We start from the raw sequence: 13,715 nt of genomic DNA, 5'->3' as shown, positions 1-13,715 counted from the left end.
ACCTGATGCGATTGAAAAGGATTTCATGCTCTTTTAGTGTAAGGCCTCACATATGAGACTTTTTCTGGATCTGGTTCTGGCTCAAATCAGAACTATACAAAAGTGTAAGACTAAGCGTTCTAAAAATAATGATCAAGAGTAAACCTGAAAACTATACTTCACCTCAATACCAACTCTTGATTTTACACAGTGCCCATATTTCGGTCCCTCCAACTGCGTAAAATCAAAGTTTTACTGTAGTTGGATATCTTTTTTCTTATTTACTGTTAGGTATGCTCTCATATGGAACAATAAGGCCATAACTAATGGTTAATGTGAAAATTACAGCATATTAAAGGTGTATGAGAAAAATAAGGGTTAAACATTTATCACTGAAAATGTCAGTCCATTTACATAGTTGCAGCTGTAGTTAATGGTCTCTAGTTGTCTCGGTTTGATTTGCAGAGGTTGTTAGGTAGTCTCGGGGGTATCTCCTTGGTATGATAAGTGGAGGTTTTACGATATAAAGAGGTTCACTACAAAGAGGTTTGCCTATAAATTAACATGTAAAGCTAACGGGACCGTGGGGGTGGTATGATGTGTGGAAGTTTAATACAGTGAGTCCTCGTTTAACGTCACTTACCGTTCCTGAAAAATGTGACGATAAATGAAATGACGTTAATCGAAGCACAATATCCCATAAGAAACAATGTAAAAAGTGAATATTGGCTCCTAGACCTCACAATTCCTACGCGAAAAAATTTTAGCGTATCATATTTGGGCCATTTCTTACGATGGGAATGCCAACTATGGCATAAACACGAGTCCCTGTCTTCATTGACGGCAATACCAGCAGCGACGTACATCCTTCTCCATTTTTGTATCTTCCCGCGTTTGTTTTTTCGACTTTGCTATGGTGGTCACCTGGGCATCATCATCTCTGAAACATCGTCGCAGTTACAGGAACCAAAATTATTGAGAACACGGCGAAAAAGTGACGACAAATACTCCGAGTTCTACCCGGAAAAATTGCTAGAAATCACTTTTCAGGTTCCAGAAAACCGTTATGTCAAGTAAAATTTGCTAAAACTTTACTTGACATTTACGCACTTAACATTTGCGCGCCTACCTAAGAATTCATTTAGCAGAAAATTAGCTATAAACGTAATCGAAATCGACAATAAACACACTGTTTTACACTTCGTTTAGACTGACTGTATTACCGCCCACAAAACGAACAACCTGCAACGCCCGCCGCTTCGCATTTTTTCTCGCGCGAAATTTAAAAGACCTGACCAGACCTGACGTTATCGCAAAGCAAAGGTGCGATAAACGAATGACGGTCTCAAAATTTTCGTGACGTTATTGCGAAATGACGTTAAACGGGGTGACGTAGAATGAGGACTCACTGTATGTAAAGAGTTTCACTACAAAGGAGGTTTCCCTGTATTTGCCATTTGCCCATGTCTTCACCAAATGCACTCAACAATGGCTGCTCACAAAAGTTTCTCTACAAATGCAGTCAAGTGGGAATTCTTTGGCTATGATTTTTGGTTTAGTTTATTGCTGTATGTTACGTAAGCTTGGTGTTCGTTTGCCTAGTCTAAAGTGTAATATGTATTCGATGACCACAAGATCGAAATAAGAATATTTGAATAAACCTAATCCGTGGGACAGCGGTGTGACAATGATGAATGGTTTATGAATGGAAATATAAGGGTTGTTTTTAAGTAAGGGCTGTTTTTTTACGTAAAGTAAACCAAAATTATTTTTTTTTTAATTCTTTCAATTTTAGGAGTATCATACTTTTCTTTATATTTCCACATTGTTACTTGGTTTGTTAGGGCACTTATCATACCTAAAAACTAAGTTTTGAAACCACTCTTTAAAGAAGTTGGCCTCCTGCCCTGACAACCATGAGTTCACTCGAGATGCGCCTAGGGCTGTGCGAGACTCTCGAGAGTCTCGATGGTCGAGACAAGAATTTCATTTCTCGGCATTGTCGGGACGAGACTCTCGTTTGCGCGGCGAGAGTCTCGCCTGGGTCGATAGTCGAGAAGTCTCGCCCCTTCGAGATTTCTCGACACCCGTCGAGACTCCCGGCTCTCCGGAAAAAATAAAACTGTTTCTATTTTAGACATTGAAAATAATTTAGTAAAAAGATTATTTTAAGTCATCATATGTATTTCCAAAACTAAAAATAGTTGTAATATAAGATCGACATTGACAATTTAAGCATATTTTATTATTTAATTTACCAAAATTGACTGGTAACCGTGAACCTTAGTTACCATAAATAAACATTTCAAAAAGATGTATGAAATTCTTAAGAATTAAAATATGATCTATTCTTTTTTGTTAATTTACAAGTTAATGTTTCTTTTATATTATATTACTATAATATTTAATATTGATGTAACCCTTTAACATGCCTATGTATCAAAATTATATGCACAATTTCATTTTAAGCCCTGATAATAGTTTGTAAATAAATGGAAACGTTGGCAAAATTCACATTTCAATTTAAAGACCTACTATCCAAGATTCAAATTTTATATTAAATATTAAGGTCAGGAAAAAGAAATAATTTTTTTTCCAAATCTCTCGTTGGGAACACTATTAGCATCGTGAACACTTTGAAAAATTGGATGCAGAGGGTATATCATTAAATAAAATATTTTTATATTGTGAATAAATCCATAAAAGTCGTAAGGGATACCCCAGTAATCTCTATTATCAACTGATTGCGGTATTTATCGAAAATTCTCGCTTCGCGCGGGAGTCTTGACGGGTGTCGAAAAATCTCGAAGGGGCGAGACTTCTCGCCTCTCGTCAACACCCTCGACCCAGGGGAGACTCTAGCCGTGCCGAGAGTCTCGTCCTGACAATGCCGAGAAATGAAATTCCTGTCTTGACTGCCGAGACGAGATTCTCACACAGCACTAGATGCCACGTCTTTTGCTCTGAATGGCACGTTGGAGCCTGGCCACGGTTGCACAGTAGGCTTCTGAATATATCGTCATTCCTCTTGTCATAAAGTCTGCCTGTCCCAGAACACCGTTGCCTTTATTTTACAGAGCGACAATGTTTGTGATCAAAGATGGCCATCCTGAGCGATCATCATCGTCATCGTGAACATTTTCGCGGCCATCTTTGAATTCTCTGACCCATTTCCGCAGTTTACCTTTGCTCATTGCATTAGCAGCATACACTTCACAGAGCTGACGGTGGATGTCTGCTGCCGACATGTTTCTTGAAGTCAAAAATCGTATCTTTGACCGAATCTCACACGCAGCAGGCAATTCGATAACACAGGCCAAGAAAAAAATTTTGTTTGAAAACTTTTTTTATTTTAATAGCTGATCTTTATAGATGTTTATGTGTTGAATCCAACTTTGGCCTTTGTTTTTTTGTATCACCCATAGTTTCCAAGCAATATGTATTTAATATTCAGTCTAATACCCCTACATGTAGTGGTCCATGAAAGTGGTTTTTTTTTTGCTAAAATTCGTTTTAAAACCATGTGATTTTAGTGTTATAGAATATCTTGGCCGTGTTATTATAATGCTACAATTTTTCCACGTTTACAGGCATTTTATTATTTTATGGTACACATTTCATGAATACTTATACTTTCATTAAGCATTTTACATAACATTTAACACAAGTATACATACATTACATTTTTTACATAACATTCAACACATTCATCGTTCCACCAAGTAACGCCTAAATCTGTTGATTTTATTTAACACAAGTTTGATTGTACAAAATTTCTGATAAAACTAAATGAAAGAAATGCTTCATGGCATATGAATGGTTTATGTATGTAGTCGTGGCGAATACAATCGGCAATCGGCAAATCCCCACTGCATCAAATGTGTATACTTCGAGAGCTATTCCAGAATTTTTGGATTGTCAAGTTCATTCTACACTAAATAAAGCCTTTAAAAATGCTTCTGTAGTAGCAACAACAAGCTCCTCCTTTGCTTTCTTTGACTGAGTGACTGTGTGTTCAAATGATAGCTGTCGTGTTGCGGGTGTCCCCTTTCTTTCGAACGTTTATATGTATCGCTACTGATGTGCTTTTACAAAGTGCCACATCTGTCAAATTAAAATATTTTATCCCAAACTTTGCACAGTAATACTCTGTCTTTCGCATAAAATCCTTCTCAGCCGAATTCACTTGCCCTGGTATGAGCGGTATCACTAGCTTTTGGCATTTTAAAATTCCCATCCTTCGTTTGATATTTAAAGCTGGAACTACGATAAAAAAAAAACAGTCCAACCGCAAAACACAACCACTCACGATGGTGTTTTCAAACTTGAGTGCTGTGTAGCTACGGTATAACCATAGTGCTGTATAACTTAGAAATTGGCCGAAATGTTTCATGTCGTGGGTTCCCTTTCGGTACCCCTCACCGGGACGGTTGACAGCCCCTGTGGTCACCACGGCGCCCATTTCAATCCCGGCGGTGTGCCGTCTACGGCGTGAAATTCAGGCGGCTTCCAGGCGAGACGACTCTCTGCCACTCTCTGTGAGCCGTGCCGTGAACGGCAGCCCGTTCCCAGCCAGCGGTCGTGTTTCAGTCAAGAGAATTGTTACATTTGATCCAAACTCAAGGTTTTCCTGCGACAAGTTATCCATTAACACTGTCTAATGTGTCGCAATGAGTCACCGGAATTACTGCTTGGCATCGACGCGTGCCGGGTGCATCAGCTTATATTTCCGCTCTTCGCGGCCGCGTTATATTTCTTTCAGCCCTTTTTAATTCATAATTTCTAATTCTTCAGGTTAGAAAGCGCCTCATTCTAAATATTTAAGGATTGAAACATGTATGGGAATCGAAGAGAGAGACTGTGATAAATTTAACGGCAAATTCTGGTGGAGAAATCACTATGGTGCACGATATTACGCGGATGCGTTATGCAGGAGACTTAACAAGCCAATTGACCTTGGAATCGTAATAAGGTTGAGCAAATAAACGTCGGCAGTGTCAAAAAATGAAGGCTTAGGCTTTAATAGATTATGACTCATTGGATGCGATTTTTTTGCTAATTCATCGAAAATTGCAAAAAACGCGAAATTTCGTTTTTAATTACATACCGATTTTGCATTATTTCGTGTTATTTCGCGATATCGCATCTCGCGAAATTCACAGACCTCTACCTATAGGGTAAATAGGGAAATCAATGAAACACTGTGTTACATCATGAAATTGTTTGTATTTACTGTTCACCACAACGTGATAAAATTGTTTGTATTTACTTCAGCGTGATAATACAGGGTTCACTTGTCAACTGGAATTGGTCTTCATTTTCTTTCCCTTTTTCCCTTGAAGCTTCTTGTGTAGCTTTTTCTGCGATGAATCGCTTGCTGAACTTCTCGGTGAAATACCAAGAGTAATCCCCCATTACCTTCGTTCATTGGACCTACTTTTTCAATTTTATTATGACTGTAAAAAAGCTGTTAAATACTTAAAATATTGCTTGATTTCATAAATTCAACTGTAAAATGTGAATAAAAGGTGGGTGATACAACTTTAAAACCATCATATTTGGATTCAGCAACTTTAAAAACATTAGAATAAGGTATTTTCAGTAAAAAAGTTTTTCATTGTTGGCCTGTGTAATCTTAAGCATTTTATAGATCCACAGTAAAGCGTAAAGGTTACATACAGAACTTCAACTGACACATGGTTGTACGCAAGGAATGCGGGGAGGCGGCAAGCGCACACAACCTACTACTACAGTGTACGGCAAAACGGCCCTTACTTAAAAAACAGCCCTCGTGGTAATAGGGTGGTTTCCTATTGTTTTTTTATAGCCTAAATCGAAAGATTATTACTCCTGGAGTACGTATTTCATGGTTCTAGATTTTTATATGACGATATCTATTCCTCGTGATTAAATGAAAAGTGAAAACGCGACGGCTAAGTATGAATGCTGGGAAAACCCCGTGTGACGTCTTTCTGGTTCCCGCTGCCGCAAGTGAGGTGACCTTGGGGCGAGGCTTTGAGCACTGATGTGACGCAGGATGCTAGCAGGTAGCAGAGTACCATGCTAGAAGGTAGCGCTTGGCTTAAATAAGGGTTATTAATACCTTATCAAACGAAGAAAACTTTCCAACCTTAGGCAGTTTTAATAGGTGATTATTAGGAGACGTTCCCCTGAGCTCTGTGCCTCATGCATGCATTGGTAATCTCAGACGATGTAAAACTCCTACCTACTCATATAGAAACTAGGTCCCTGTGACATCACGTGGAGTGGCATCGTATGGGTACCAATCTGGCCTTTTTCAAATGAGGATAAAAATTGGCCATTGCCATTCGTCTAAACCGGTATTTCTAAAACCAAATAATTTGTATATTATGAATACACTAATGGTGGGTAACGAATCGCAATCAATGCCTTTACACCCATGTCTCGTATAGTGCAATTTCGATTAGCGCAATTTCGATGTAGCGCAAATGCGTTCCTCGGGGAAACATTGCAACGCAGTTTAGCCTAATCAAAAATCTTAAACACTCTCATGATAAAACGTGGACTTTCGCTAAGTACACACGGAATTGCTATCATTTTACGCATATTAATATTATTCCTCGCCTCAAATATTCTTTTTTGTTTATATATTAATCGAAATCCATTGCTGTGCAAGTGCCAAAAGTATTACTCGTCTTTTGGTCCAGATAGCCGGCCTACCGAAGTAATTTATCTCGTCACCTTAACAGAATGATAATAGTTAATTTAGATCATTAATTAAGCGTGGGGCTATTGGAAATGAGTTTTTATAAACAATACTGTTTGAGATGTAATTTTTGCCGTCATAGGTTATCGGGCAATTGACTTCCAGGTAGAGTCTATGCTAAAGCCTTCAAGGTCATTGGTATTCACGGGGGAGAAATGGAGCGGTGGCCGAGTTGCGCATGAATAGCATCAACACATAAAAGGGTCCGCTATAGAGTCTCAAACACAATGGCTTCGTTCCCTCCCCGCAGTCATAGGCCTTCTGCGTCTCAGGAACACAGTTCAGCAGAAGAAGGTGATTTAGATAGAGCCATATAGAGTAAAAACCAAGAGAATATGGCAAAAAATAGGAATGCGTGTAGAAAAATCAAGAATTTATCAAGAAAAACCATAGACCTAGAAGAGGACTTGAGAGAGGTCAATTGCTTTGAAAATGGAGAGCGTCAAAGCGATATTGCGTGGAAGTTTAAATGCACGATGCCTTATTCTGAATAAAGACGAAGTTAAAACATCAGTGACCTCAGCCGCACCAACATCAACCAAGCGGTCAAGACATAGGGAAAGTTCATTGTGAATCTGTACAAAAAGACGAGGGCGGTAATGGCTCCGAGACATTTAGTGAAAGCTTGGTTGCTTCCAGAATTTTAAACTGCAAGCAGGTATTTTCACTGCGGCAATATTAGGTGGATCTGCAAGTGTTGATAGCGCAGTCACCGCAACATTTTCTGATGAACTCCAAGCTGTGATTGAAAGTGGCTCCTTTCCCCCTCAACCAGTTTCTAGTGTTGACGAGACGATATTGTTTTGGAAAAGAATGCATTCTCGTACATTCATTTTCAGGGAAGGAAAACCTGGGTCAGGTGTCAAGGCATTTAAAGACTGTTTCACGTAGCTGCTAATGACTTGCAGGACTTCAAATTAAAATGATTTATCATTCATAAACTCCGCTAGCTATGAAATGGCATTCAAAGTAGCATTTTACTGTCATTTCAATGAGCGACAAAAGGGCCTGGGTGACACAATAGTTGTTTTTAGACTGGTTTGAAAAATCGTCAACTGTCGGCAATGCATTACAAACCCCTGAGATAGCAGATGTTAGCCCACCCGCACGACAGGAGGAAATTTCAAAAGCTCATAAGAATTTTTTTTTAACTTGAATATAAGTCTTTGAATGCGTGCATACTATCTTTAAAGGTATTTTAAACTATAAACATTTATATAAATAATATTTTCTAAGGCTATTTATGCGAATATATGTTTTAGAGGAAATTCAGTACCTGTGCTACCAGGAACGCAGGGCCGGACTGGGACCTCTAAAAGGGCGCTGCCTTCAACTTAAGAAAGGGCGCAGTCCGAGGGTACGGCTGTGGGATATTGCTTTGAAATTTAAAATGGTTTCAAAAAAGTTATTTAACTATTACAACGCGAATGCGATAGAAGGTACGCTAATTTAACAAGCGAATACTCCAAATGATCATGTGTAATTGGCTTCTACTTAACATGGATGCATTCTAAATATTTTATAATTTAATATTTTCAAAGACATTCATTATTAATATTACAAATTACACTACAGCCACTATTTACAATGTTTGAATGATGGAAAAGATAAAACTTGTAAGTAAAATTAAGGCTTTTATTCATGTATACATTTATGCAATCCAAATCATACATGAAACAAGAGACGTATTCAACTGTTTTATGAAATAAAACTAATACAAAATGAAACATATCTTTGTATAAATACAAAACAGCCTCTGAAAACTGAAGTTATCACTAATTATTGTGAAGGCCACTTTTTTGGAGCCCACTTTAATTATCAGAAGGAAAGTAGGCGCTTCATTTCCTTGCTTCGGAAACAGAGTTCATCTATAATTTTTTCATTGCTTATCTTTGTGACTAATTCTCGTTCCGACTGCATCAAGAGGAGAGCTTCCAAATTCTCATTGCTCATGGATGAACGAATTCTCGATTTTATGAGCTTGAGCTTTGAAAATGCACGTTCGCAGCTCACTTGGGTCATCGGTATTCTTAAAAGGAACTTGTAAGCCTTATGGAGTTGCGGATACATTAATGAGTACATATTGTACTGACAAAGTATCTTGTATGCACATTTAATACAGGAGTGGCATTTGTTGTTGCTTTTAGACCAAATTATTTCTTCATCTTTATCTTCTGATTTAGAACTTTAGAATTCACTTCAATGTCACTGGAGTCCTTCTGAAAGTGATCTTGTAAATTCATATTAAAGATTGGCCTTTGCTCAATGAATGGTTCCAGTTCTTCCTGGAGCTTGCCTTTGTCAATGTTGGGGATCACAGAGCATATTTTTTCCAATGCATGTTCTGGTACTCCATTTGTTCTTAACTCAGAGAATCTTACAGGATCAAAGCATGAAAGATCTTGATAAACCCGATTTTGATCAGAAAACCTTGCTTCCATACTGACATTAATTTGGTCAACAACCACATAAAACACATTAACTTTAAAACCACCTTCACTGCTGAATGGAGTTTCTACGACCTCATCACTTGTTTCATCTGGCATTTTTTTCCGTTTCTTCTGTCTCCTGGCTGGCAATTCACTCTCTATGCTGATGTTGTTGGAATATTGATCCAAAATTGGATTTTCTTCGATTTTATTAAGCAGACTTTTTGACATGAACTTGACAAAGTGTTTTGCAGCATGGACAATGCCTGAAAACTCTTCTCTAATTCTCTTAAGACTGTCTTGAGCTGATGAAATCAAATTCCAAGCCTGTGCATGATCCAAATTTTTTGTTTGAAGATAGTCCGACAAAGGCGTTGTTGATTTGAAAATAATCAAGAAAATCATAGCAGTTAGGATTTTTTCAAACGACAAAAACTTTTGAAGAAGACTGTTTGCTTCATTTCTTGTTTTGGAACTGAATTCTTGGGTATTTGCCACGATAGAAAGAGAAATGATCAACTCTATGTACACAGTTTTAGGTTGTTTTCCTTCATCTTCCACCAATTTCATCCAGAAATAGCCAAAGATCTTGGAAGTGGCGTCACTCTTTGATCTCCATCTAGTTGCACCAATAGCACCCAACCTATAACTTGGATGTTGCTCCAAACAAAAAAAATACTAGTCTCTTGTGAGATTCCCTTACAAACACTTGAGTTTGCTGCAGTAAACCAAAAAATGAAATCGAAGCCGTCACAACTTGTGATGCGTCTACCATAACCAAGTTTAGGGAATGGGAATAACACCACGTATGAATGTGGTGTGGGATCTGCTCTTGCAGCCTGGCTGAAACGCCCTTATATTGACCACTCATGTTTGCAGCTCCATCAGATGAGTTGGCAATGCAGTTGTTGATATCAAGTCCTGCTTCCCTTATTACTTCGGTAAATGTCTTGAATAAACTTTCTCCTGTTGACGACGACTGCACGTTCTGTAAGCCAAAAATTCTTTCTTCTACTTCCGTTCCCAACACGTATTGTAAAACAATGACACATTGGTCAAAACCAGAGACATCTGTAGTTGAGTCCATTAAAACAGAGTACGACGTAGCTTGCTTTACTTCATGAGCGATAATTGATTAGATCAAACATTTTATAATGCTCATTATTTTATTAACGGTGGTTTTACTCAGAAATGTCACCTGGCTTCCCCTTCCTATGGCTTTAGAAATATCATCATCGTCTGCTGATTTTAACGCAGCTTTACTCGTTTGAATGGTTTTTTGCACATGATTTTCTAAGTTTCTGTCATAATTGCAGAGAAGAAGGATTATATCTAAAAAATTTTCCATGGTTCAATGAATGGTTATCAAGGGAATGGGCACTTTCTTCTGATGCCCTGTAAGCAAGGACTTGTTTTCCAATAAGTTTTATAACATCTATAATAGCAGACAGCACTTGCCTTCGATCGAATACTTCTTTCTGTCTTTTTGCAAGCTGCTTTTCAAAAACTTGCTTGTCGATGGTCGATCCCCTGTCATGCGCCACCTTAGCCTTAACTGATTCTTTGTGCAATACTGAAGCCTCATGTTCAAGTACAGTTTGTATCAAATGTCTGTAACGGTCAAACCCCTGGCAGGAAACTGATGAACAATCCGTAAAAACTAAGCATAAACTGCAAAACAACTTTTTTGAACTAGTGTTGTAAGTAAGCCAGCTGCGTTTAAATTTTTCGCCATCAGTATCTACCGTAAAAATGCTTTCACTAAAAGGCAGTCGTTTGGCGTTTCTGTCAAACTGAACAGGATGAAACTGGAAAAACGAAGTAATGTCCAAGTCTGTCCGATTTGGCTTTTTATAGTACTTGTCATTTTCGTTGTCCAACATTAACTCTTCATTTGTTTGACTCTGTACTGTCAGTGAAACTTCATTGTCTGTTTTGTCTGTCGCTGCTGCCGGTTCACTTGGCTGTACTACTTTCACTTCGGAAACTAACAAATCCACTTGAATATCACTCCCCGGGTCATCCTCCGCCACGGAATATTCTGAACATGAGATTTTTTTTAAGTTTTCGATAGTCCTCCCAGATTCTCCATCAGCATTGGAAGAATAACTTGGCTGTAAACCATTACCATAAAAAGTGGTTATCTTTGGCAAATTTTGAGCAACTTTTTCCCTCTGCCTATCGTATTAATCTTTTCTGTATCCATTTCCTGATTTTCTTTTTTTCTTTGGCCTTTCTGCTTCCATTGTTCCCTAAAAAAGAAATGTATGTATGCGAAAATGTCCTCAATAATCGCTTTAAAGAAATACCGTATTTGCACGAATCTAAGACGAGGTTTTTTTCCCTCGCAACTCCTGCAGAAAAGAGGGTTCGTCTTAGAATCGGATGCAAAATTTTTGACGTCAAGCGGGTTGCATAATTTACGTCGGAAAAATTATAGACACCTGAGGTTGCCACCTGATAGCAATACAACGAAAAATCAACGTCAAAAATAGCTTAACAGTAATTTAGCATATTTAATTTTGCGTTCAAGTAAAAAAATTTCATTTTTGGGCAGCAGGCAAAGATTCGGCGCGTGCCGATCAGCCGCCGGGTGCACTTTTGCCGTGTCCGCGAGATTGCCTGCTTTACCCTGGGTTTGGCTCCATTCAAGTTAAAGCTCGATCAACTCACAAAATGTTCGTGTGATTGGTTACAATTTACCTAAATTGTAATGTTAAAGCCTCAATGCCGTCGCGGAATAAACTGCTACGAAGTCGTTGCACTTTTCTCAGAGCAACGGTAAGAAGGCAACATGATTTGCCTCTGATTAGACAGATTGATTCAGTTGTGATTCCGTGCCTTTCAGAGTATTACGATGGCAGAGAAAATAAATTACTACACTGCAGCTTTCAAAAGAAAAGTTATTCAGTGGAACCCCGATCTATTGTACCCGTATTAATCATTTTCCCACATTCATTGTTTGCCGTTTCTGGTCCCAAATAAAGTTCCATGTAGACAATGTAACTTTTTCCTGCATCTCCGAAGTATCGCTTTCCCCGCATTGTTTGTTTGAAGATCGTGGTCCCGATGTATAATTTTTCCTCCATCCATCTTTTGACGAAAATGAGACGAAATAAATAAATATCACGTTACACGAGAACAATAGAAATGCGTTTCACACCCCCCATTTTCTCACCCGCTAACCTTTTTCAGCCTACTTGCTTCAAAGTTCCCAGTTTCTGGCGGTCAACCGCTGCATGCAATCACCTATTAGCTCAAAAGGTGTCTCACAATGAAATTCGGCAATTGGTATTATACTTTTATTAGGCTGGAATATTTTCAATGTGCTCGTAATTCAAAAAAGAATGAGACCAAACACGATGTATTTCTAACGTTATTTAAGCATTTTTAAGCAAGGAACTAGTTTGAAAAATACAATGGTGATTTTTGGCAAAACTCAATATCCTCGTAGCTGAGCTTCTCGGCAGTAAATGCGGCATTTTTTTCCGAAAACAGGATATCAGGTTATTATCAGTTATCAATTTACGAGTTATACCATAAGTTTCACTTGTCAGAGTTACTGAGGAAGGGATATCTTAGGATATTTTGTTCCTCCCTACTAACAATCCGAATTCATCCGCCCATCTGACGCTACGCTAATTAGAGAAGAATGGGTAAGTTGCCCTATATTTGGGACAAAACATTTCATGGCGCAGTCATATGGTCATGCTTCACCCCCTGCAGTATGCTTTGCGTACGCCGAATGCGATAGCATAGCTCGTACGAGTGGTTACCTACTTTCCAGGGTGGCTTGCCTTCATACCACGGAGTGTTTTGCGTGTGGGTTTAATAAAGTCAGGTTACATTTTCACTAGTTTAATTTTATTCGTCTTCGGACCACGGCCCCTCCGAAGAAACTATTAGTCGAATCAACAATAAGACCTAAATGTCTCGATAAAGTACCACTATTCCTGTCATTACGCGCCAAAAATCCTGCGTTTCCTGGGACATAGGCAACATAGCAAAACATTCCCGCATTGATCGTTTTCCCCAAAAAAATTTTTTTCCCATAGTGGAGTTCCAAAAAAGGGGGGTCGTCTTAGAATCGTGTTCGTCTTAGATTCGTGCAAATACGGTATGTCTAGTTTTGTGGATAAGTCCACCATAAATTATTGACGGTGACACGAATGTGGGAGTGAAGGTCCAAGGCCAAATATCGGCAATACATGATTATTGAAGTTTCTTGTGTAGTCAGAAGTAATCTTACAAAAATTAATGGATATTACCAAAATCAAGTAAATCAAAATATAGAGATGGGTCGAATAGCAGATTTCTCAAACTCGAATATCGAATTCGAATATTAAATCATTGCTCGAATACCTCGGATTTCGAATATCTCGAATACTAAACGAAGAATGCGAGAATTTTTGACTCAGTTGCCTATGCAGCAGGAAGCCCTAGATTTTGGGGAGTAATTTTAATTTCCTTTAAAGGATTCGAACAGGAATTAAGCTGATTAATAGAATATTTTAATTTTATGGAAACAATTGGGCATACAGTTCATTCAACTAACATCT

The 13,715-nt window shown here is 38.4% G+C and overlaps 1 protein-coding gene across 2 annotated transcripts in view; it reads left to right on the top strand.

Annotated features, from left to right (window-relative positions):
• Window positions 1-13,715, top strand: part of LOC124153314 (zinc finger protein 205-like) — a 129,742-nt gene that overhangs the window by 78,613 nt on the left and 37,414 nt on the right. The gene's annotated exons all lie outside the window — the stretch shown is intronic.

Source organism: Ischnura elegans, chromosome 2 (assembly GCF_921293095.1).
Source record: "Ischnura elegans chromosome 2, ioIscEleg1.1, whole genome shotgun sequence".
NCBI classification, from domain to species: domain Eukaryota; kingdom Metazoa; phylum Arthropoda; class Insecta; order Odonata; family Coenagrionidae; genus Ischnura; species Ischnura elegans.
This window is presented reverse-complemented; position numbering and strand designations above follow the sequence as displayed.